Genomic DNA, 27,321 nt, shown 5'->3' with positions numbered 1-27,321 from the left:
AAATTGATTATTCCAATATGTTATTTACATGGCCTATTAAAGTTCAATCAATATTTGTGAACATGAGCTCCTCTCTCTCAAAGCCAGAAACCAGAGAAGTGAATCTCAAACTTGTGATGTCATAGGGTATAAAGTCTGGAGCTGCTCCATAGACAATGAATGGGAGACTGACTTTGTTTTCTTTTTTTATACCCAAATGAGCTTTATTCTATTTTAGTGTTCTCAGTTATGAAAACAAAAATATTCCCATATATTCCTCTGGGTGCTTTCAGTGTCATCTATAACATCACTCCCTATTCATTGTCTATGGAGAAGCTCCACACTTTATACCCAATGACATCACAAGTTTGGGTTTTCGCACTCTAGTTTTTGGATTTGGGAGAGAGATGTTCATATTTAATAATATCTTTGGACTGCCTTAGACCATAGGAATAACATGTATGAATTTTGAAAATGTGTGTAGTTCCCCTTTAATTAAAGCACAACATGGACAGCTAGACGGGGCCCAATGGTTAGATGTTGATACGAACTTTGGACTTGATGATCTATGATCTCAGTTTCCAAAATTTCAAGTAAGTATAACCAAGTGTTTTGTGATAAATCTGGATTCTTTTTGCATCTTCAGTGTGCCCTTTGCAGGAGGTGGGAATCCTTAACCAAATAGTAAATATACATACAAAGGATTCAATGACAGGAACGACTTATTATTCTTGTCATGGTGCACTACTCGGGTCTTTATCAAGCTGCAACCTCCCACCCCTATTTTCCAATGCCGTGCCTCTCAACCCTTTCAGCCCGAGCGGCTGGATTCTCCTCTTCTTGCCAGATAAGCAGACTGCCCTTTCTTCACTGGGGAAATGCGAGAATAAGAATGCAGGATTTGTCCTCTGCGTAAAAAAAAAAAAAAAAACACAACAAAAAACAGGACCCTGGCTCCCTGTCCTGCAGCTGAAAATGTCATCCTGGCCCTGCAATAAATCACATGGGGTTGTGATGTGTTTACTTATTACAGTGAGGTGCATCGCTGTCATCCACACTCTTATTTACTCCCCTGGCCCTCTGCACGCCCCCCAAACACACTTCCATTTCTGCAATATCGCCCTCCCCTTCTTCTACCTCACCTTTTCCTCTCTTTGTGTCGCTCTCATTCATTGCAAACGGTACGTGCGTATCAATCCCTACATATAATCCCAAAGCTTTTGTTTAAAATCACACACGGCAACAATATCCTGTCTGAAAAAGTCTAATCTAGCAAAGGCTTTCGAACACCAGACACTAAAATTGAAAGGCTGTACCTACAATACCCCAACGAGAATTTGCTGCCATTAAGAATGGCGCAGTCACTGTGTAAGTGTCTTAACAAATTGGCACCAGACACCAAAGCCAATTCACTGTAGAGAGAGAATACAGCAGACTCTTTATCGGAGATAGAAGCTCTTGTCAGAGGAACACAAAACAACATTGGTAGCAATAAGCACAAAGTCACATCACCAAAAGAGCAAACATCACTTTGTTTCACAGATCAATGTTAGTTAGAGGGGATGTCAGTGAATATCTGAAAGACTCACACAACATCAGTGGCAAACACAGTTTCCGCAGTCATTAGTCTAACTGCACTGGTTATCCCACACTGCATAATGTGGAAGAATATAATGCCCTCTCCTGTTGAGCGTCTTTAAGCAAGGCATCTACTCTCCTCCTGCTTCACTGAAGGTGCTCAGTGGTCAATACTAAAAGAAGCATGTTTGCACTATAGGCAGCTGTAAGACGTGAGTGTTTCTGCCTTTGTGAAAGTAGCACCAGTGGTGCTTCGCAAACTCTTTCCCAGGGTAAGAAAAGACAAAAAAAACTGCATTGTTCAGGTAATTTCTGTTTACTCTAAAGAGGTTCCCGGGGGTTAGAGTAGGACAGCGAGAGGAAGCGCGACATGAAAGTGGCAGGAGTTTGATAAGAGCAACAGCAGGCAATTACAGTTCAGCAGCTCGCCAGAGAATTGGAGGCTGTAACCTGTTGTTTGGACAGAGCCATCACTAAATCTGCGGCGACAGACAATGCTGCCGGATCTGTGATTTGCCATTTCTTGCTTTTACGTTCAAATTTTCAAAACTCAAAATACAGGTCTGGTTTTCTTTCAAACGTCATAGCAAACCCGCCGGTGTTAAAGTCTAGCTGGGATATAGTTTCTCTCCTACCAGCTTGCTACCTCATCTGCAATTTATTTAATCACAATGTTCATAGATAAACCTGGATGTGCAATCAGCACACTTTTTCTGTTTAACTGCAACAGCAGGTAATTTAATGGCATTTAATATTCCACATTATGAGCCTCATGGAGGGACTTCTGTGTAAACACAAGTGGATATTTGTATGTCTGCGTATGAACACCATCTTCCCTCTCCATTTGAAGTTACTATAGCCTTTGTGGCCTCCCTCCAGCTCATTTCATCTTGGATTAGTCGTGGCTGTTTGTTGCTGAAATATGCTGCAATACTGAGTGAAAAGAACATATGCTTTTATATATTTTTTCGCACATAGTAAACTACCAACAAAGAGGACAGTCCATCTGGTCCATTTTGCACAATAGGTGCAACAAAAGCTCAGCTATAAAACCTATATCCATGACAACTTTCGGTTTTCATTTACATAGGATTGTAACCAACATTTTGCTGCAAAGTTTTAAAAGTCTTTATTTGACGGTGACAGGAGCATCTGCAAATCCTCTCTTGATATTATGAAGGAGAACAGAGGCCTGTACTACGAAGCAGGATTTGCGGTTAGCGAGGTAACTTGGGTTTTCAGTCCTACGACGATGATTCACTTCTTACATGGGTAGATCGACATGGTCGCTTATGCTGAACACCTAACCCGCTCCGGAGCAGGTTATGTTCCAGATAAGAGATCAACTCGTATAAAAGCACCACCTACTGACCAATCAGAGCTCGGTGTGCAGATTATACGATCATTTTATACAAATACAAAGAAGTTACAGTCATAATCCCGCTAAAAACAACACAGTTTAAACTGAAAGCTGACTGTATGCTTCGGGTACTTACCGTTTTGAATTATGTTTTATATTTATTTTTTACTTGCAGTCAAGTCCGTTTCACACCGCTGGAGTCAAGGACGCAGCTGAAAGAAGGCTGAAATAGTCATACGTGCTAATTTATTATCAAACGGCATAATGAAGGCTATTGTAATATCTTAATCCATTCTATTTTGAGAGCTATTTATATATCACTGCCCCATCTAGACGACTATATCTGACTTTTGAGTATTCTGTTAAATTATTAAGTCTGTTAATGTACGCAATCACACATCGGCAATTTTTTTCTTTTGCCAGCTGTCCTTCCTGCATCTGTCAGCTTCAACTGTGTTACTATTAGTCTGGATTATGTGTTTAATTTCTTCATATTTGTCTAATATTATAGTTTGCTTTTCCTTTGTAAATCATGCCGCTCAGCTGACAGTAGACTTGTCCATGTTTGTGATTGGTTATATTCTGCAAACACCGCCCCTTTCATGTGAACACGCTCATAGCCAGATTGAGAAACCCTGGGTTGATTTACCGAGTTGATAACCAGCCTCGTAGGACCGCAGTTATTACGGTTAGTTAAGCCAGATAACAAGAATATACCCTGGGTATGTTGAACTCGCTTCGTAGTACAGGCCTCTGGGCAGTGAGTCACACCTGACAGCAAGCTGGTCATCAAACCACCAAGAAACGGTTCTGTTCTATGAAGGTTAAGACCTCAAGAAGCAGCCGATGGCCCCCTGGGTATTTGAAGAGCAGCAGCAGACCTGTGTGACTCTGCGGGGTCAACGTGGATTAATTGGCAGGCTGCTGAAAAACTTGCATTAGTATCGAGGGTCCATATACTCCGGAGGGTGAGGGGGGATATTCTGCTCTCTGTAATTACTGAAACAGTTTCCTTTTGGGAGTATTGTTGTGTCTGATAAGCAAGAACTAAATTAGGTGTGGTTGTGCACAAAGCTGTGTAAGAAACTACTGTAAACAAAACACTAGTTTAAAGAATGATTTATGCGTTTCGGGACATTGCAGTATGGTCTAAATCACATTCCCTTGACGATAAAGAGTAAGACAACTAAAATGACAACTATTGGGGTGCTGCTAATTTACTGGTTTTGTTGATAACGGTAAATACTGCAATCTATTACTTATAGAATCCTAAACAAAATAATATATAGTCGCCCTATTTGCAGCAGGTTTATCTTAAAGAGGTTGTAGAGAATGAGTGGACTCATGAAATAATAGGATGCTTAATTCAGTGAAGCGCAAAAACTTCCAATATGTGCAATTAAAGCAAGGCAACACTCATTTTTCAATCCAGTCATGCCTATCAAATTCATCGTGCCGTTTTCCATTTTGTATATATTTCATAATTCAAGTCTTTTTTTTCTTTTTTTTTTACACTTATATAAAACAGATGGGTCAGCAGTTTCTATTTGTGTACCTTTCCTGTTTTATGCTTCCAGATTATGATGTAGTGCTGCCTAGCAGATGAGAGATTGGAGAAGTGGAGCGGGGGGACCTCAGCGCTGCTCGATTGTTACATTGTGTGTGTCAGCAAGATACCACAAACACCCGGCAAACACAAACCTGTCTTTTAGACGACACCTTGTCAAGGGGAAGGTCAGATGAATGTGGAAGGTAGACAAATTACACATCACCACTGACAAAGGGGGAGAACAGCACTGCGAGTCCCAGAGCCTGGATTTGTCTCACATGACTAATGATACCGGCCGATAGTGGATCATACATGTCATCAGTGTTCAAAAGCCTCAAATCCAGTCCCTGAAAGGGCTGTTAGTTTTCCTCGGCCCCTGGCCCTGTCCCCTGGGTGGTCATTAGAGGTGGTTAAAAAAATCCTCCACCTATCCACCAGTAGATGGCGTGGCCGATCTGACTGTTCTGCCAGAGGTAGTGGCTAAAGATGGAGGCTCTCTGCCGCCTCTGACTGTCTTCATAATGATGTTGCTGAATTACATAAGAGTGCAGTATCTCTCAGCAGGCTCTCCATAAGAAATTATGCGTTAGATCTCAACCCAAACTCCCTGCTTTTATTTCTTTTTGTTACTGCGCAGAGCTGTAGCAGACAGCCACCAAAAATGTATTTTTTTCCCTCTCCTTCCCGAGTGATAGAGAAACCCCGCTTTGATCACTGACCTAATTAATGAAGCAATTGATGAATGTAAATACCAGATTAGTTATGCAAATGATCACACCACAGAAAAAAAAAAAAATACATTGCCCCCGTTAGGAAGTTCTGAGGGCGCAGAAATTATGAATGCATGAGACAAGATCTTGTTCATGATAAATTAAAAAAAAATACAGATAAACAAAAATAAAGCTGTGGATTAGAGACTGTGGCAGAGGGGTGTTAGGTTAAGAGTGATCTGAATGAGGATGCAGGATGAGGGGTTTTGCCCTTGCTCTCTCTCTCCCTTCCTTTTTCTAGCTGTGTAATGAATCCACTTTGCTAAAGCAATCTGACATTTTCAGCCATGTATTAGGAAAAAGAGTTTGTGCTGTAGATCGGCACTCATGATAGCCAGGACATCTAGTGTTGCTGACATGCGAGTCTAACTAAGTGTGAGGATTGCTGCACACACTATACAGTACTTTATATACATACAAGTGAAGTTGAATTATGACAGACCAGATAATTACCAACAGTTATATGAGACACAGAAGATATGATATGGTTTAAGTATGTTAACAATAGTAGAATAGTCTGAAATTAGGTTGCAATGTATTATGTTTGTGCAGACATATGCATGTAAAATATTGTATATGTATCTGCATGTATGTGTGTGTGGAGATATATACTGTAGGGGTTTAGGACAGACAAGTGAAAAGAGTCTACAGTCATGCTAGAGGCTCTGTGAGGCTGTACTTAGGCCAACTGTGCTTTGAAACAAATACATATATATTATACTATATATACATACATTATTATATATGTGACATATACAGTCACCGGCCACTTTATTAGGTACACCTTGCTACACCTGGTGGTCTTCTGCTGCTGTAGCCCATCTGCTTCAAGGTTCAACGTGTTGTGCGTTCAGAGATGGTATTCTGCATACCTTGGTTGTAACGAGTGGTTATTTGAGTTACTGTTGCCTTTCTATCATCTCGAACCACTCTGCCCATTCTCCTCTGACCTCTGACATCAACAAGGCATTTCCGTCCACACAACTGCCGCTCACTGGATATTTTCTCTTTTTCGGACCATTCTCTGTAAACCCTAGAGATGGTTGTGCATGAAAATCCCAGTAGATCAGCAGTTTTTTAAATACTCAGACCAGCCCGTCTGGCACCAACAACCATGCCATGTTCAAAGTCACTTAAATCCCCTCTCTTCCCCATTCTGATGCTCGGTTTGAACTTCAGCAAGTCGCCTTCACCACGTCTAGATGCCTAAATGCATTGAGTTGCTGCAATGTGATTGGCTGATTAGCTATTTGTGTTAACAAGCAATTGAACAGGTGTGCCTAATAAAGTGGCCGGTGAGTGTATGTTAATAACATGTGTTATACATGCATCATCATTGGCTTGACTTACTGTATATGTCAATGTATGAAATTGTTCCAATTTCTAATGGCTTTCATATATAGTTTGCACATATATGTACATACATGTTTTTACTTCATACGTACATACATTTTATATATAGAAATCCAATATATGTACATATATTACACTTCCGTATGGGTGCAAGCTAACATTTGCTACTTAATACTTTTGCAGGTATTTGGCTGTAAACCAAATTATAGGACAAATTGTAATTTTGACCTGATAACTGTACTATAAATCAGGGGATCACCACAGTCATTAGGATTCATACTGAGGGGAACATGAGTGTGTGTGCCAAATTTCATGGTAATCTATCTAATTGTTTTTGAGTTATAAGTGTCGCCCTGCTGGTGGCGCTAGCAAAAAAGGATTTTGACAATTACCTTAACTTTTTTGGGAGTGACAATCAATCATGCCCACTACGCAATAGGCCAAGTATGTGGAGGTGAGGAGGTAAGGCAGCCAGGGTTTGAACTTCTATCTCAAGCTCTCTTTTTGCATTTTTGTGTGTACAACGGAGTGCAACACTATAAATTCCTTCGAGGAAAGTCTGTCCGCAGGTGTGGTGTGCTCTGTGCTCCTCATATTTCAGAACATTTTCACCTTCAGATTAGGTTGAGCGACATGTCATACAAACTATTTATTTTCAGTCCTTACACCTTCAGGCCAACCGGATGAAATCTTCCTGGGTATTGTATATTGACCCTCATACCCTCAAAGCTGTCAGGATCAGGCTGTAGTCATATCACCACCACACGAAACCAGGGTGTTACTGTGGAAGACATCTTGTTTAGTGACATTTTTGTGATATTTGCACTACATTTTTTAATCGTTAAGTGAAACAGGGGTGGTCTCTAATGGCTGGTTTGATAAATGGCAATCTACCATTCTTCTATCCAGAAGATAGATAGAAGATCTGACTCATTTGGATGGATCCAGTTAAAGCTGCAGTGGGCAGAATTGAAACAAATATGATTAAAAGAAGTAATTTTCTTGTTATTATCCTGACAGTAGTGTATGTGACAGGTAATCTGTAAAAAAAAAAATGTGCCTCTGTGTCCTCCGGTGCTCCTAATGGCATCTGCAAGATTTCACAGACCGGAGAAAAACAACCAATCAGAGCCGAGCTGGAGCCTGTCATCTCGGAGCAGCTGTCAATCACTCACAAACTACAATCAAACAGTTAAACTAGGCAGCGCTGATCAAATATGAATCAGTATTCTGTTACTGTAATGCCAATTTGTCACCTCAAATGATTTATGCAAGAAATAGGCATTACAGTAACAGAATATTGATTCATATTTGATCAGCGCTGCCTAGTTTGACCGTTTAATCAGAGTTTGTGAGTGATTGACAGCTGCCTCCGTTGAATGAACAGCCAATAGGAACGCTCTCTCTCTGAAATGACCTGTGATTGGCCAAAGTCTCCTGTCATGGGCTAGATTTTTTAAAGCCAGAAAACAGAGGCATGAGGACGTGCAGACGTCTAGTTATCTCTCAGAACACTTGAATTACAATATGATGAAAGGTTATTATGTAATTTTTTGCACAATGATGCCAAAAACATTCTGCCTACTGAAGGTTTAATTATGAATTGGAAATAAATCTGGGGCTTCAAGACTTTTACGTATTTTGAATTTTTGAAGTATGTTCAATTCTGGGTGTTTTGTTTTTACAATACAATTTTTGAGATGTTGGCATTTAAGGATTTGAAAGTAGGAGTGATTTTAGTTTGGATCATTGTGAACAGCTTTACAGTTTATTTTTAGAGATGTGGTCTTATTGTAGATATTCAGTCTGGGATTGGTCGAGGTGCATTCATCCAGCATGGTAAATCATGTTTTATTGTTTTGAGCAGTGGGGTGAAGATAAGGTTGAGCCACTCTTGGTACAAATGTTATTAATAGCTAAATATGTGATGTTGTCAGAACAGAGAAACATAGGTGGTGTTTGGGCTGCTGCATCCCATCCACTCAGACAGAGTGGAAGGATTTATTCCAGACGATGGAGTAATTTGTGAGAACGCTTCACTAAGCTGGATGGTCTCTTGTTTCAGATTTTTACAGTTACGTCATGATATGCCAGAGGAAGTCAAATCATGGACCAAACTGAAAACGGATGGCAGCATACTGTATGTGTGACTGGAAGGTTGCTGGGTCAAAAATCTGCACCAGCACTAAAATCTTGGCTTTGAAAGTGAATGAATAATCCCTTCTTCCTAACCCCAACAGCTTAAGTGGAGCTATTTAGAGACCTGCAGTTGAAGACTGTGGTCTTAGTGGGCAGCTCTAACACATGAATGAGCAGTGAGCGTAAAGTAGGGCATTTCTGCAGAGGAGAACACATGCACAGACAAATTCTCTGAACAAATGAGAGTTAACTTTAAATATTAGGGGAAATGTGAGGTAAATATATATATATATATTGTTTTAACCCTCTTGTTAAAATCTGAACAAACTGTTCAATGAAGGAAGATTTTACAAAAAAAGGAAAGGAAGCTTCATGAGTCATGATGTGAGGAGAAATAATGATAAAACCAGAAAGGCTTAAAAAGAGTCCAACTTTCTAAAATTACCTTAATTTTTCCATCTGTCTGTGCCATGCACTAATAAGGATCAGAGGCCCTCCATATGCTCCTCATGTCCCTTTCTACACTGGAGACTCCAGGGATTAAGAGGCTTGTGCTGCAAATGAAGCCAAACTGGCCTCGGCTTTACCGGAGCATATAGACAGGGAGAGATTGAGGGAGCATGAGAGAGGCAGAATGATGCTCGTTCTCACCACTGTACTTTCACTTCTTGTTTAACAGACTTATGGCCGCCTGATCGCTTCCTTCACCAAATACATGTGTGTGACAATTTTCCGCTACTGTATAGAAGACATGTATACCACAGTATTTAGCCACTGTTACCTCCAGGATATAAAGTGATGGCTTTTTCATGTGCCAGGCTTGAATATGAAGTATAATCCTCCCAACCTCTGTATAATGCATGTTCATCTTAAACCTTTTAGTAAATATCTCCTCACTCCCCCTGTGACGTCGTGCAGAGTTTTCAGGGTTATCAAGGTAATACAGAAACTGTTGTGCCTGTAGGTGCAGCCATTAATATCATTATCTGGGCAGATTTGCATAGGTAAGTATGGCAAATTTCTTGTGTAGCTGAGGAGCTGTGCAGGAGGATCTGACCCGAGGCCAAGAAACAAGTGAGTCACAAGTGGTCTACCCGCCTGCTAAGAAAAGGCCCAAGGGCTTTCTCTCCCTATTTGCTCTATTCTGTGGTCCTCAAGAGGCAGCTATCATCTTATGCTACCAGAGAGGAGAATATTTATATTCAGTGTTGCCACTCTGATAATTGATACCATGCTGTCAACAAGTATGTCTGTGACTAAAAAAAGATTTGTTTTCATGTCGCATCAATATGTGTAATACATAATGGATCAATGTGTAATGTGAAAGGGGTTCCTTGTAGTGACAAGAGTTAAACTTGCTGTGGATTTTTGTGCCTTTTTATGTTACAATGGATACATTTCAGTAGAAGTTGATATTTGAAAAGTTTTATTAACAAGCTTTACTGCATTTATCGCTAAGCTGTAAGGTTTAATGCATTTTTCATGAGCACTTGTAATGCGCTTTTTCACTGATTAACTTCTGACAGTATGAGGAGAGTCTACTGAAAACCATTGACAACTTGTCAACTTGACAACTGTCTTATTTGGTCATGTCCCCCTCGACATGCACATCGTAGCAGCAGTGTTCCACACAGGATTTTGTGAGACTATAGTGAGTGGACCTCGGACCATCAGGGGGGTCCGGTGTAATACTCCCCCGGAGGAAATTCTTGTACATTTTAAAATCTGGTGCACTTTGAGAGCAACATTAAGAGGCTAGATCTATGAAGAACTTTGTGCTCTTGTACACAAGTTTGTGCTCTAGAAAACATATTAATCATAAGCACAGTCAATGAGACGGGTTCCGTGTTTCAAGATGGGTTGCCGGCATCGCCACAGACCCCTGACGCACTGAGTACAGTCCGCCCCAGTTGGGCTGCTGTAAAGCTCACGTTCATAGCCGCCGAGCCTTTCCAAGCCAACCCGGAGCTGGTCGCGGCGCACCGTGTTCGGTGAGGGACAGCCATTGCCGCAGAGGTCCCACAGACTGCACGGAGCCCTCCCAAGAGAAGTGTAAAAAAAAAAATTTGGTTCATTATGAAACTGTGACGTGCTGGCACAGTCTAAGTAATTAATGGGAAACATTGTAGCAGGTCCCTGGAAACTCTCCCATTCGCCATAACAGCTTTATAAGGTGATAATATGTCAGTGTTGTGTTTACAGCTTGTTGCACTCCCCGTAAGTGACCAATGGAGGCAAAGAATAAAAATCTGTTGAACATGAGCTAGTGTTCAATATCAACACCTTGTACATTAATCAACTTTGTGACAGAATGCTGGTCTCAAAGCTCAAGAAAATGCTAACTATTATGTTTGCCTGACATCCTGATTATTACAGATGTTATGATACCATTTTTTCCTTCATGATACCGATTCCGATACCTGCATGTCTATGTAGTACAGCTGTTTGCTACTGATCATGTATGGATGGTGGACAGTAGTTGCCAGTAGCAGCCATGATACATCCAGGGTGACAGCACAGTACTGTTTTGGACCGGCAAAGAAGAAGTGATTTCTAGATTTCTTTCTGGTTTAATAAATTACGGTATCCGATCGGTGCATAGACTGGCGTACTCGCCAATATCCAATACTGAATTTTGGGCAGTATCAGGCACATTTCCGATACTGACATCGGTATCATCCATATGATCAACTCTAGTGATTATTGACAGGACAAGTGTGCATGTATATATATATAATTACATCTTTAAAAATGTTAACAAATGAAAACTCACAAATTATTATAAACATGATTTTCCCTTTTGATGCACTTGAAGCTTGGTACAATAACTTCTTGACACCATGCAGGTTAAATTTTGAAGAATGGGCTAGGACCTAGCTTCCACTAACCCAACGGATTTACGCAGCCCTCCATGGATAACTGTTGTCTTTTATGGAAACGGTGGAATTGCCTGTACCCTTTCCTTAACTTCTCCAGGGCCCTGATCCTTTAATGACTAAAAACAATCAAAGCAACAACCCAAATGTGCTTCACTCAGCCATTCCAAAGTCAACAGGGGCTCATGACTTTAACTAACTCCATCAAGAAGGGCTGTGACTTAATTAAACCTTGCAAACAATGTCACGGACCACAGGGGCTGGCACTGCTGCCTTGGAAATGTGAGAGAAATGCCATTAACTCAAGTTACTTTACAAAGATTTTTTTCTCAGAGGAACTCACATTTCCTCTGGTTACAATCCTTGAGCAGACAATCGTCACTATTTATTTGCCACTAATTAGGTACTTTGTATTCATTTAGTATCCTAAACTTTTGAAAACGTAATGCAATATAGATCAAACTAATTGAAAAGTATTTCCCTTATGTATCATAGCAGCAGCAAAACAATGTATCATTTATTGACCGCATACTTTATATAATTATAACTTTTTTAAGTCAGACAAAGTTTGGAAGTACAACTTGGATTAAACCTGTTGACTGCTGATTTCACCACCTCAGGACTTAGCGTAGGCCATTATCGACTGATCATTAGAACCAGTTCAGCAACGTGGAAAATGGGATGTTCAGCATTTGTAGTTACAGGTTTGTGAAGCAGATTGTATTAGCTCTCGCTGAGAAGTAACAAAACTCAGAGGTTGCTTAATTAAAAGAAGCCAGCATCTGTTCAGTGAGCGGTTAAATATGAGAGGCATTAACACGTGGTATTTAAACTGAATTTTGGCACTATGGTTTCTTTAACAGATGATTTAGCAAACAGCTGTTGGTTTTTGTGAAATGAGCAAGAGTTTCCATTACTCTGCCAAGGCACTTTGTTAAGATGCCATTTTCTACGCTTCAGGTGCGCTTGTAGCCCATAAGTCTTGCTTGGCAGTGATGGGTAGTTAAGGAGTTCCTTCTCGGGTCAGGTTGGCTGACCTGAGAAGTGATTGTCATTCTCTGGACTGAGACATAATTTTATAATCCGTCACCGTCTCATAGTGATGTGCACTGCAAATCTGTTTTACAGTTTGCCAAGTTTTTAGCACACAAAAAAAAGATTAAGCAGCCCACATACACCAGAGAAGAGCCTCAAGAAAGTAAAGCTGAGTAAGAATGTTAAAAAATAAATCATTTTGATTGAGCAATTCAGTCACTGAATGGCTTGAGCAGCCTGGTCAGACTTCCAGCCCGCCGAATACAGACGCTAGGACAGTGGCTCTCGGCGTCTTGAAACCGACGCACAAAGCACCATTTAGCATCTGTATGAGACGTAACAGGCTTTCAACTAAAGGCCCAGACACACAAACTCGAAATCAAAGAACTAGCGGTGACGAAGGCCACCAGTTGCGTAGCCTCACGTCGCCTTTGTCGTGGGACAAGGGAAACCAGAAGACCGAGGACTGCGGATATACAAGCCGTTATACTGTATGTACATGAAACAAAGCGGCGTTGGCAGACCATTTTCACACCACTCTCACTTACTGTTAGGTCTGTAGCTTAAGTTACGTGACAAACTACTTATTTAAACCCAAACCATGATAATTTTTCTAACTTTAACCAAGTAGTCTAACCAAACTGCAACCATTTCACAATGTTAACCTTGCATGAACCTTCTGCGTCAAGATACTAGGCAAAAGGCTTCTGCCCAAGTGGCAAAATATGAAAAGCAGGGATGAGATCATGTTGGCTTGAGTATATACAATAAATGGTAAATGGACTTGCATTTATATAGCGCCTATCTAGTCTTCCGACCACTCAAAGCACTTTACACTACATGTCAGAATTCACCCACACATTCTTGATGGCAGAGGCTGCCATACAAAGTGCCACCTGCTCATCTGGATCTAATCGAAATACTCATTCACACAGCTTTCGGGAGCAATTTGGGGTTAAGTGGGATGTCGATCAATGACCTTTGACTGCTCATCCTTTTTCAGATAGTCAGTGGCCAAACTTTATCAACTCATAGCACCACAAAAGACAGTAAAACAACTTGTTCAAGTAACCTATATTAAACCCATAGATGAGACACAATGCTGGGCCAAATATGGAGTACTTCAGAAACGATGTGTGTTTGGGCAACCTGTGTGTATATTGCTTTATATGTTTGCATTATGATGGAGACAAAATCCAAAAACAAACCACCTACAATGCTTATTCCAACCACAAACCTCTAGTTTTTGATGAAGGAACATCTGAACTTGTGAAACACATTCATTTTATATTCAAGCAGGTATTATTCAGCAGCTATCATCAACAATCTATGTTGCAAAGCCCAATAAATGTACGTAAATGGTACTTGCCTACTTTTATCCTCAACTAGACCCCTGGGTGTGAGCCTTGGAGCAGAGCAGCTCATCCTCTCCTGATGCACCACAATTTACTTATGACCACAGTAAAGGCCCAGTCACCACAGAGCCTGCTGGCTAGGCTCCAATATGCCAGGGAGAACAGAGGAGGGTATGACTAGGTGGGATGCTGTGACAGATGGAGACTGGGGGTCAGAAGCAGGACAGCAGTGGCGTGCTTCACTGAGTCTCACAGATATCATATACCGGTTCATGGAAGCACGCATGGAGAAAGCAAATGTTGTATGCCACAACATTTGACAAGGAATGAAATAAAATGAAAAAGCTACACTCAAAAGCTTTACTTTGTTTTGTTTTGAAAATGTTTAAAGAAACAGTTTACCCTGAAATTAAAACTGTGACTCACTACCAAAACTGTCTTGTTGTCTATGAGTCTTGCTTCATTTTCTTCTCGTAATCTCAAATATGAGTTTCAATAAAACTCATCAAATACTTTCCAGTCAAAACTTACACAATGAAACAAAAGTGGCTTTTTACAGAGTAGTACATCTTCATCTGATATTTAATAAGTTTATTATCTTATGATTGTATGCACAATCAATATTCACACTCCTTTTAGCTCCGTTTTTGGCCTCCACCATCTCCTGAGAAAAATACCTGGCTCTTAGCATAATTAACTTTCTTCACCAGTTAGTTTGTGCACAGTTTGGTGCTTGCAAGGTAATGTGCAGTGTGTTTGTGAGAGCTTCTTTTTCTGAAAACTGTCTGCTGCTGGTGGAAACAGAGTTAATGAGAGTGACTGACTGAATGAGACCAAACCAGGCAGTAAATGTGAGAGCAGTACAACCAAAACAAGGAGCTAAATGACGCTAAAAGCTCTGCTGAGCTGCAGCTTTTGCTGATAATTCTCCGTTGATTCATCATTACGTGAAAATCTCTTTCACATTACTCATTATTAATTATTGAGCAGCTTTAAAAATTCCATATATTCTAAATATTATTTAGTATTAGAATTATGAAGCCTACTGTAACTTCTAATGTGGGATGGCAGTTTAAACGGAAAAAAAAAAACGTAAACAACTTTAAAGAACTTATTTATTTAAAAACTAAAAATCAAGAATATCTGTCTTTATTATTTACCATAATAGTCACAATCCAATTGGCTGGCCACATCAAGGACAATAAACGTGGCAGCACAAAACAAAAGACAACAAGTGTGTTTATAGAGCATCCACCTGTGCTGAAGCACCTCTCAGTAAGAGCCCGTCTGCTGTTGCATCCAGATTCCTACTTTGAGTGATTTTTATTAATTCTCTCCGTCAGCCTGGCGCATCCCGCTCACCATCCAGATGCGAGCCGACAATGTAGAGACTCTTGTCACCTGCCCCTTGCCAGGGACTGTGCCGCCTGTTGGTTACGCAAGATTGCCCTTGACTGCATCAACGACGCACCAGTCCTGATTACTTCAAAACACACCACAGAATATTCTCATTTGTATGTGCTTCAGCAGAAGGAGACGAAGACACAAGGGCTTGTCTGTTCCCTCTATTTTAATTTTCTATGACGTCGGTATAACTAACGCCCCGACACAGTGTGGCGTTTTATTAGCCTGGCTTCATACCCCTGAGTTGTGTTTCTTTCTTTTAATTCTGCTTGACTTGGAAAGTTCGAACCAGTCAGACCATTTGTAAGGAGACCTAAAGATGGTGACATTACCAAGCTGTGCCAGATTAAGACAGATCAGGACATTTTAAACATAGTTATGGTCAGCAGCTAATCACTGCTATGCCACTGTCCAACAGTTGCCTTATACTTTCTTTATTTACATTTTTTCAGAGTGGGGAAGGAGTTTGCATGTTGTTGGAGCTGCACAGAGGGAGGATTGTAGCCATGATAAGGAAGCTCCCCTAAACTTGATGAAGTAGTAGTTTTAACCCAAACCATGATGTCACCCTGTAACAAAGTAGTTATTTTGCTATGGAGTCAAAGTGTTGGGTTTCTATCACCAGTAGAGAAAGCGCAATCGGCAATTAGGTACGAAGTGATGTATATATTCAGCTTTTTTTTTTTTTATACACTGTGTGTTTTTATTGTATTTCAGCCATAAGCAGTCAGCTTGCAAGTTTGCAGACTGATGTATGCCGTGACAACAAGTGTGTGATGGCTCAGAGAAACTGATTTACAAACTTTCCAAGAAAGCCGACTCTCTTTCCAGACTCTCTCCTTTCCATCTTGGAGCCATGGAGCTCCAAATAACTACATTTTCAATCAAGTTGAAACCTTTTCAACTCCAGCGGACGAGTCTTCACCTCAATTTTTGTTGCATAAAGCAAATCTGCTTTTATTCATCTTTGGTTGCATTCCACCTCTAAATATGGATTCATGGTTACCAGCCATGACAGACACCATCTGTAGCAGAACTACCATAGAAGCGGTTCTGAGTACTTTGCCAGATGTTTATATGTCTGTGGACAGATTTTGTCAACGCAATAGCGTCATAAATGTGTAAGCTGCAGTCAAAAGAGATCTCATCTTCGCTAAAACCTTACTATTTAAAACAATTCGGAGTCATCCAGACGAATAGCACGCCTGAGCAAGCTTGAGTCTGTCTATGCAGAAGTATTTTAAATATAATAGTACAGTTTTAGCGAAGATGACGTGTTTGGGAAGTAGTAAGCATACGACTGGATAAATGAGAAATGGATTATATTGCACGGGTTGTGTGAGAGTTTGTAAACGGATGTTTTGATATAGTTTTGCTGTTTAACACGGCCCCCCATTAACTTCAATTCATCAATCATTGTCTCTTTTTCTGATTGTTTGTTCACCGCAGAGACATGTGGGAAAAAGTGTTTTCTTTAAGAATTCAAGGTAACATGTGTTGAGTAATTGATATGCAAATGGCAATTTTGTGGGTGAAGTAGTCCTTTAAGAGGTTACTGTACTGCAGCATGAAGGTTCGGGCAAGCAGAAATGGTCACGCTGCTCTGTACAACCAACCAGCCAGTGTGTTGTGGTTGTACCACCGTCACAAATCAATTTGTCATCATCATCACCCTGCAACCTACCAGCAGTGATCCTAAAGGCAGTCACTGGACACTCAGAATGACTGATCCTATATCCGTTACTAAGTGAGGCCAATAAGCCATCAGCCTGCACTGCCTGGATACAGCCATTAGTGTATTATGATAAATAAGACACAGATTAAGAAACACAATTTCCCTCTTCTAATATGACTGGAGGTCTCATTTGGAGATATGGCTAATCTTTACACGGCTCTCCATCTCCATCTCCATCACGGTGCCTCTTCTGAAGCCCAGTGAGACGGTCTCTCTCCTCCTCCAATGACATCCCCATTAGAGCAATCCTGCTGATAAATGCCAGGCAGATCACAAAAAGGATGGGTTCATTTCAACATGCTCCTTAGGCTGCACTCCAAGGCAGGCCAAGCATGTATTCCCCACCCTTTAAATTACACCCTGTTTCTTCACACAGTCAACCAAGACCTGCTGACTATGAATAATGCATTAGGGTAATCAGGGCCTCTCAATGGATGCGCAGAGCATGGACGGGATTGATAAATATGGCACCGATTTGGCTACAACATACTGTAGGCTTAAAACATAATCTAAACACCATTGTAAACCATCCTGAATGCAGCACAACTCTTAAGTATTGATGAGGACACTTATAGACTTCCCTCAGATCGATAGCATACAGTTTTCTGGCTTTGAGTTATCTACTACCCAGCAGGATGCAGATTGTCAAGAACATGGCTGAGCTTTTAATGTACACTAAATCTACACCCCACCATGACTACTGGAAGCTGCAGTGCTGAAGAGAATGTATTGTTATCATTGGGGAGTGATCCATCAGGAGATTCCAAGGGGTGCCAATGTCACGTCGGAGGTCTCCATACTGTGAAGATCAATCAGAGACAAAGCCCATCCTCCTGCCAGTGGCAGTGGGACAGTCTGTTATCAGTGCAACTAGCACTTCAATTATAACAGTAGCAACGTTAAGATCTAAGATAATGGCAGAAACGAGAAAGAGCTTTAACAGAGGAACAATGTTTCTCTCAGGTTCTCTAAATAAAGCCACTGATACCTGCTGTCCATCAAATGAACTGGCTCTGGAGCTATAACTGTACACTCTGAAACAAACCGTAAAGAGCATCTCTTATGAACCTTCCCTACTTCCACCTCTTGTCAAATTTGAAATTAAGGACTCTTCTGAAATGTGTAAACACATTGTTGTTTTCCAAGAAACAAGTCAAGGATGGCCATCTTCCTCACTGCTCAAATCGCCTGTCCAATAGTAAAATATTTCAACTTTTAAAAGAGATTGCAATGCTTTGAATAGCTTTTGAATGTTCTTGTGTTGGACACAGGCTTCAACCTATTAGGCTGGCCAGCACATATAAAGACCCTGACACACATCTCTGATGTCGGGTTGGTGTGTCCCAAGCTTAAGACCCATTCTGACCAAACCATGTGATGAGTTAAAGGATGAAACAAACAAAACCCAACTAGAATTACTACCTCGCTGTTTTATGCCTCCACCAACCAGTCAAGTTGCAGTTTACATCCATGTCTGTCCAAAATGTTACCTCTTCATCATTTTATCCTGTTAAACTTGTGTGAAATTGTAATAATTAGCTTATAAATTCTTGAGTTATGGCTAAAAACGTGTTTTATGAGGTCACAGTGACCTTGACCTTTGACCACCAAAATCTAATCAGTTCATCCTTGAGTCCAAGTGGACGTTTGTGCCGAATTTGAAGAAATTCCCTCCAGGCATTCCTGAGATATTGCATTCACGAGAATGGTACGAACGGACGGACATACGGTCAATCTGAAAACATAATGCCTTGTGGAGGCATAAAAAGCACTCACAGACATGCTGCGTATTTTGGGTCTTTCATGGAAAGTGTCCTCTACATATTATACACAATGCAAAGGGACTGACTGAGTATAATCTGTATGTGATTGTCCTGATAGACTAAGTACAGACAACTTTTTGCATTACTCGAAAAGAGGTCAAAACATCTGGTTCATCACATCAAAATTGTTTTAACAATGTTGTGGGAAGCCTTGTTTTTTTCAAAGCAGCAAACAATTTCAATTTGTGATGAAGGAAAAACAACAATTTGAAGTTTTTAAATTGCCTTTTTATTTTCTTGACAGTGTCATCATTCATAGTCTATAGTTGAGTAGTAAAATAGATCAATCTCCTGCCAAATAGTTCCCCACAGTGGGGTGCAGTGAGCTCACATCACATATCTTGTTTACAAGCCGTGACAGTCTGTCTCCATGGCTACAGCCATTACTTCCTCGTTGGTAGTGGGGGCTTGTGTCAGAAATTGACACACCATAGCAACGGGCTGGTAGCCCTCACAAAACAACAGCAAAGAGGGGTCATATGAGTTTTTTTTTTTATTTTGTTGTGTATAAATTCATATTGGAGTTCTGATTTTAGCCACAAGGGGCATCGCTTCACCAGTGAGAGAGCTTGGTGTTGCCTACAACAAGCTCTCGTCTTCAGCTAAAGAAGGAAAAACAGGTCAAGCATACTGTAAAAACCACACATATTGGTCAAAATAATTTCGGTAGGATGTAAATGTAAATGCTGTCCTGTTTTTCTTTCAAAAGACATATGTGTGAGGTATAATGAGTGATGACACATAGACAGAGTGCCACAGCAGAGGCAGAGCGAGCTAACTCAGTTTCAAATGAAATACTGTAGTTGTGTTTTGCAGTTTACTGTCGTCATGTTCAATTTGAAGCTCCTTTGTGTTGTTATTCAGCTGCATACATCACCAACAGCCTCCACCAACAAGGTAAGGCAGCTCATATGTTGCCTGAGAGACAAAAACTCGCCACTGCTTGTAAAGCTTAAATGCTCCGACTGCACATGAATAGCTAAAGGTGACTGAGATGAGCATTTTTTTAAATTTTGATCAACTCAAAGCTTCTCCCATCTGGATTTCGGCGGTTGGACAATAAGAGGACACAGTCTAGTGGTCTTTTAGTGAATAAATCAAACTATGACCTTGATAATCTGGCTAAGGGACCAACGCCCTGGAGATAAAAACACATAAAATAAAAACAAATTACTGTGGGATGTTGTGTCTGGATAATGTAGTGGTGTCAGTCCAATAGGTCTGACTGAGACAAGTTCAGTTGACTCAGCTGACATTTTCAAATTCATTGTTGTGGGGAAACGATCATGGCTCTCCAGCCAGCCCAGATGTTGTTGAGCTGGCCACTCTTCCCAGCAGTCAGCATTTGCTTCTAACCCTGAGGAAATCATGGGAGCTCAGTGTTGCACACAGTGTGAGGAATTATTAGGTTTGACTGGACTGTTTAGTCACCAAGGGAACTCACTTGGGCACGTACTGAGACCAACAAACATGATTTTTTACTCTCTCTTTGGTTACTAAACAATGTTACAACACATTCTCACTCCCAACTCGTCAATTACCGCCGCTTGGTCAGTGCCCCTCGGCATCAGAGACCAACGCACAGGGTAACCCTCTTGCGTTACTTTTGGACGTACGTCAATATACGCTTGTAACATGCTAAGGAAATTAGGTTTAGGTAACACAACTACTTAGGAAAGGTAAGGAAACGGTCAAGTTTGAAGTTAACTTCACTGACTAGTGACTCACGGAGCTGACGAGACTAACACTCACGTGACTCACCGAACTGACGATACCAACGACTCACGTGACTATTGACTGACATGACAAAATAAGTCAATGTTCATTTTAGTTTCACACGGGACACGAACATGGGTTGAAAGTCTTGTTTTGTTAGACCCATCCACCACCCCGGTTTGTCACATCCCACTCCCAACTCGTCAAATACTGCCGATAGGGCAACGCCCCTCTGTATCAGATACAGACGCACGGAGGCACCCTTTAGCGATTGCATATGATGAACCGGGCTTTCAACTAAGTCCAATTTAAACCTATCCACGGCATGATTCAACGGTCGGAGCAAGTGACATAGTATTAATAGCGTGACAGTCCACTCATGGTGGATGGGTCAAACAAACATATAACTTTCAACCGGTGTTCGTGTCCCGTGTGAAACTAAAAGTAACATTGACTTGTCACGTCAGTCGTTGGTCATGTGACTCATCGGTATCATCAGTCCTGTGAGTCACAGTATCGGTATCTGATGCCGAGGGGCGCTGCCCAATTGGTGGTATTTTGAGACCGGGTTGGTTTCTAGATCTCTTTTTTTTTTCAATTCAGCTACTGAAACTGGATAAAATACTTTATGACACATAACACATTTTGCAATGACCGGTCGAAGGGGAAACTGTATTATGAGGAATAAATCTCATGAATTGCCTTAGGTGACTATATGTTTTTTCTCCATATTTTACTTTACAAATTTCACACAATTTCTTGTTCTATTGAAACGATATACCCTCTCAAACATTCAACTATTGCTGAAATAGTATAACATGACATGATGTACAAGAAAGATCATGCAAACTCTCATTTCTTCTGCAAGTGACAGAATTTTCAGCAATGATTGCTTGGTACTGTTTTTACCGATGAAACGCACTTGGTAAAACTTGAATGTTCCTTGTGAGGAAAAAGTAGATCGCATCCACAACCCAGAGCGTGATTCTCTGCAGCGGTGAGATTACAACGGTGATAATAGACCCCCCCTTACGCCACATACACACACATACACACAATAGAGCATGGGACAAAAAATGCAATTTCCATGCAAATTTTGAGCACACTTACAAAAAGATTTCCATATTCAGTGTGATTGTGACTCAAACTCTGTTTGCTCTGCTTAACCTTTTGATTTATTTATACATTTATACTTTTTTCTTTTCTGCTCCATCCCTCTGTCTCTTCCTCATGTGTTGGCTTAATGCAGGTTTTGTGCATTGACCAGAATGTACGGGCACGGGGCTGTTTTACCCTCCTGTTCTTGTCGCTTTATTTATTCATGTGACATCTTGTCCTTTTGCCTCATCCAGCTCAGTGCTTCGCAGGGATACAGATGCTGTAGATAGCAGACACATTTGGGTTGCTCAAGCACTGATCGTATGCCAGCCACTCAGACAACACCATTAATCTCTCTTATCAGCATCTCAGTGGGTGCTCTGGCCCCAGAATGGTATGTTCTGCATTGGGCTACCATTACTCAACGGATGCTAAATAAACCACATTGCTCCCTCTGATTTACCCTCGGTACTGATGTACAGCCTTTAGCCGAAGAGACGAAAAGGGCCATCGCTCTCCCAGTGGCATTGACCACTTTGTTATTGTTAGTTCCTTCAAAGTGTTCCTGGCCTCTTACACCAACGGCTTGACAATTTTGTAATTGCATTGTGTGATAAAAAGCTAATTAAGTTATGGAAGATCTCTTATCTGTTTTATTTTCCTCGGCACTATCCAGGGGATGACCTTGATAAGATCAGTTGGAGGCTGCTGGCTTTTTTTCACTGGTGCTCTGTGTTAATAGGGACAGTGATAACTACTGTGGATGGAGATGAGAAAGGGCTCCTTGATGACAGTAAGCTTAACACAAGATACAGAGATACAGGCCCCGATAAAAGGCAGGGAGCGCCTGAGGGAATCACCCACCAATAAAGTTCTGGTTCTTGTGATCCCATAAACAACTGATAAGACTTGGAAGCCTAATGAGTTGAATTATTTTACTGACACTTGGAAAATGCGGGTTGACTGCTGTCTTATGAAGCAAGACGATATGCCAACGCTTGCAAATTTGTACCATAAGCGACGGAAAATGACTTTGTGGGGGCCCTAGTGTTTTACAGCAGGCGTTGAAGTTGTGGCTACAACTGGGAGCGAGCATTAAGCGGAGACAACGCTGTGCACACGCTGGGTATGCTGCACTTCCACATGAAAGGCCGAGATGCAAAAAGCATCCGAAGCAAACTCGTCTCCGCTGGGCAACAGCGCCCGCTGTCACTCAAAAACCAACAGGGGACACCGCTCATGCAGACATGCACACATACACACACACACGCTTATCTGTTTCATTCAGACAACATCTCTTTGCCTCATACCGTACAGTGTGGTGATTCACCGGGAACTGCATTGAGCTGATACCTTGTGATTGCGTATTAGGATAGATTAGGATTGTGCTGTCTGTGCAGGAAATACATCTTAGTCTGGGATTTATTGCGCCTGGTGGCTTGTTTACGGTGCAAAGCATGGCGAGTTGAGCAAGCGTAGCCCCGGACATAAAACATCATTTATTTTAGTTAGGGATGCCCTGCTGGACATGTATGGCACAACAATGGTACTAAATAGCTTTTTCATTCATCCCACACACACCAGGGATCCTGTACTCCACCTGAGGCTGCAGTCAAGGTAGACCTTGCCACAAATGGCCCTCTCTTCCATCTAGAAAGTCAAAGAAATATATGTAGGGACCTACCATTTCTGGTGGCAAAGACAATGAACTATGCTTCTCAGGATCCTTGAGTCATGCAGCCATTGGCTGTGGACTAAGCTCAGTCGCCATTGGCTACTCTAGCATTCACACCTAGGTGTGAAATTCACCCAGGACAAAACCAGAGGAATCTCTTTGTTCCTTCTCTTTCTGCTTTTCTTGTAAATAAACCTTTATTATCTTGTAAATACATGTTTGTGGAATGTACACACTGGTCTGGTTAATGTTGTACAAGAGTGAACAATGCCAATCTCTGCTATGTCAAGAACTCCGATATCCTTCAACCTTTACTATCTGTTTTGGTTATAGTTATTAATTTAATTATTAATCAACGTTAAAAAAATTGATAGTTTAGCATATATAATGAGACTATATTAACGTTGTGGTTATTGGTCCCTGATTCCAGGGTGGTGCCCCATTTATTATTAATGTTTATTGATAATCTTTATAAATATTAATAATTATATTATTATTTATTAATTAATTTGCTAATAACCAAACCTGTTACTGCCAAATCCCTACATATAATACACACATACAGGCTCATTATGATGCAGTTTTTTAGAATAAAAATGGGGCTGTCAAAGTTAACGCAATCATAACGCGTCAACACATTTGTTTTAATGCCACTAATTTCTTTAACGCATTAACGCAATCGATCTTTCGGAGGTTGTAGTGGGCTCAGTTTTAAAGGTAGAGTAAATATATTGTCATCATATGAAACTACAAAACCCAAGAAATCCATTGGTGGACCATGTCATACTAGCTTGTCGCGAAGGAGGCTGAATAACACTCCAAACTTAAGCTAAATTTTGGCAAGGAAAAACCGGCATGGCCATTTTCAAAGGGTTCCCTTGACCTCTGACCTCAGGATATGTGAATGAAAATGGGTTCTGTGGGTACCCACAAGTCACCCCTTTACAGACATGCCCACTTTATGATAATCATATGCAGTTTGGGGCAAGTCATAGTCAAGTCAGCACACTGACACATTGACAGCTGTTGTTCCCTGTTGGGCTTGAGTTTGCCATGTTATGATTTGAGCATATTTTTAGGCTAAATTGCAGTACCTGTGAGGGTTTCTAGACAATATGTGTCACTGTTTTGTGTTGTTAATTGATTTCCAATAATACATATATACACAAATTAGCATAAAGCAAGCATATTTGTCCACTCCCATGTTGATAAGAGTATTAAATACAAATCTCCCTTTGAGGTACATTTTGAACAGATAAAAAAATGTGTGATTAATTTGCGATTAATCATGGATAATCATACGATTAATCGTGATTAAATATTTTAATCGATTGACAGCCCTAATTAAAATCACACTAATACACACAAATTTCCATCAATGAAGAGTTTAAGATCTCCACATTTATTTTTTCTCACACTAAACCCCTCAAGATTAGTGACTTTGGCAATATTTTGCAAGAGTAGACAACGTGGCTTTATATTTCTATTCTTTTGGATGTGTCGAGAATGTATCTGGGGGGAAATTTGACAGTGCTCTCACCATGCATTACCTAAATGAACTGTTATCCTCAGCACTCACCCAGGCCTTGTTTGGTATTAAATAATTCAGGACATTCTCTGTTGCAAACTTCCGCTGCATGCACATCACGTCTCTGCTTGGCGCCTCCCGTGTGTTTCAGAGGCGTAATATATTACATCGGCCTATGATGCAGTGGAGACTGTTGCACTTACTGTATGTAATATGTCAGCCACGCAGTCACCTGCCCAAGGGTGTGGTATGCGTGATGATGGGGGAAACTACTACACTGTTGTACATCATTCTCTGCACTATTCTGCTATACTATTCTAATTGTATGGAAACGCAGCAAATGGTAAAGACAGTAATGTGATTTAAAGAACAGCTGTAAACAATTCGATACAGAGAGAGTGGACTGTTCTGTTCAATTAAAAGTTAGTGGGAATTACTTCAAGCTTTTTCTTAATGACTGACTCCATGGTCTTTTTTGTCTTCATGCAGCAGGAGGTTTGCACTCTCACAACGCCTCCATCAGCAGGACTTGTCTTGAACACCCTCTCTTGCAGAAATTCGACTGTCCAACAGGCTAATTACTTCTTTGGCATGTGGCCTTTCCACCACAGAGAGAGAGAAAATCAGAGCTGTGTTATCACTGCTACAAGATGACCTGCTGACAGACGGTGTCAGGGACCCTGCTGGGATTGGTGTATTGATCAGATGGGGTAGAACCCCCATCACAGTGCAAATTGACTGTTAACATGAGAGTAGACCTGGGGGGTCAATTAAAAATGTATACCCTGTAACGAACTCGGGTGAGAAAAAGACACATCAGCAGCAAGAAGACGAAAACGAATAAAAGTACCAACACTGGAAATTTCCTGCATTGCTACATATCAGAAACATAATATACACATTTACACACATATCATGCCAATTTCTTAATTTCAGGTAATATTCTACAGGGAGACAGATATTGGATTTTTCGTTTTTTGAGTGAACAGAGCAGCATATTGAACATGGAAAATGTGCCCTTCAATGACTTCCCACAGCACCCTGGCATTTGTACTTGACAAACAGGCTCATTATTGGATGACTTAATGAAAGCCTTCCATTCAGAATAGATTTCTGTCGAAGACAAATGATGTACACGTGGCACCAAGAAATTAGAAGTCTGGAAAAGGCAGAGCGTGGCTCCGTCAGCACCCACTCAATTGGACAAATTCCTGCATCCAGAAGGGGGTAATGAGCCCCGATCACCGCAATGATTGTAATTATGACATTGTTTTGATCAATTAGTCCTCTCTATTAGACGGGTTTCAATACGATGGATTTCACAGTCCTTTTGGATTGGACAAAACCAAAAATCTGAATTAAACATGGCCTCATGGACTGTTTCCATATACACTGATTCTTTTTAAGAAATAAGTCAACCAACAAATACAGTAATTTTGTTTATTTAGTCATATGACAGAATGGCACTACTAAACTACTGAATTTAATTTCCATTAGTCTGGAGTAATGCTGGGTCCAAACTACATGAGAATCAAGCCGATTTTGGGCCCGATTCCCTCAACCGGCAATCATCAGCAAAGTCTTGATTTTTTGATGGTTCTAAAGATTATCTTTCCGGATATTCCTGTGGTGTGAGGTATGTTAAGAGTGTGTTGTACATCCCCTTATCGGCTCGGAAGTCCATCCTGGCCGTAAATATTGAACATGTTTAATATTTACGAGTTGAAATCAGATATCCTGTCGTGTATGGGGAACCACGAGGACAGCCGATGACGCAGTCATGTGGGAAAGAACGATTGTGAAGCAAGCTGACTGAAGCAGAAGGACAACCACTGCCATCATTGCCGCCGCAGCTAATGGACGAGCTAATACAAAACACGAAGCATAATGTAGTAAGATGGAGCACAGAAATGGAGGACCAACTTGTTAATTTGTGGCAACAACATGAGTGTTTATTTAACGTGTCTCCATGACTTTATCCATCCATCCTTCATCCACTATGTTTGTTTACACTAAAGTTTGATCTCGAGAGTTTTTTAGACGGGACTCTTGTTGTTCATGAATGGAATCTGTTAGTGTGTGGTGTGCTGTTTTGGCCAAATCGTTGCTCTCCACACTATAGGAACAAAACTGTTAAATTTAACATAACCTGTCGTTATGTGTAGGGTCTCTTACATTTTCAAAATCTGTTAAGATTTGAAAAATCTTTTAGTGTGGGCCAGCCTTAAATCAGATTATGTCAAGTCACTGTATCAGAATTAGCAAACATTAAACTTAGTACAGTGTGAAATAACCCAGAGTCATATTTGTGTTCGATAAGGAGGCATCTCCTGTTCCAGATCCTAAAC

The sequence above is a fragment of the Sebastes umbrosus genome, chromosome 2 (assembly GCF_015220745.1).
Source record: "Sebastes umbrosus isolate fSebUmb1 chromosome 2, fSebUmb1.pri, whole genome shotgun sequence".
NCBI classification, from domain to species: domain Eukaryota; kingdom Metazoa; phylum Chordata; class Actinopteri; order Perciformes; family Sebastidae; genus Sebastes; species Sebastes umbrosus.
The sequence above is the reverse complement of the archived record's forward strand: the minus strand, read 5'-3'. Positions refer to the sequence as shown.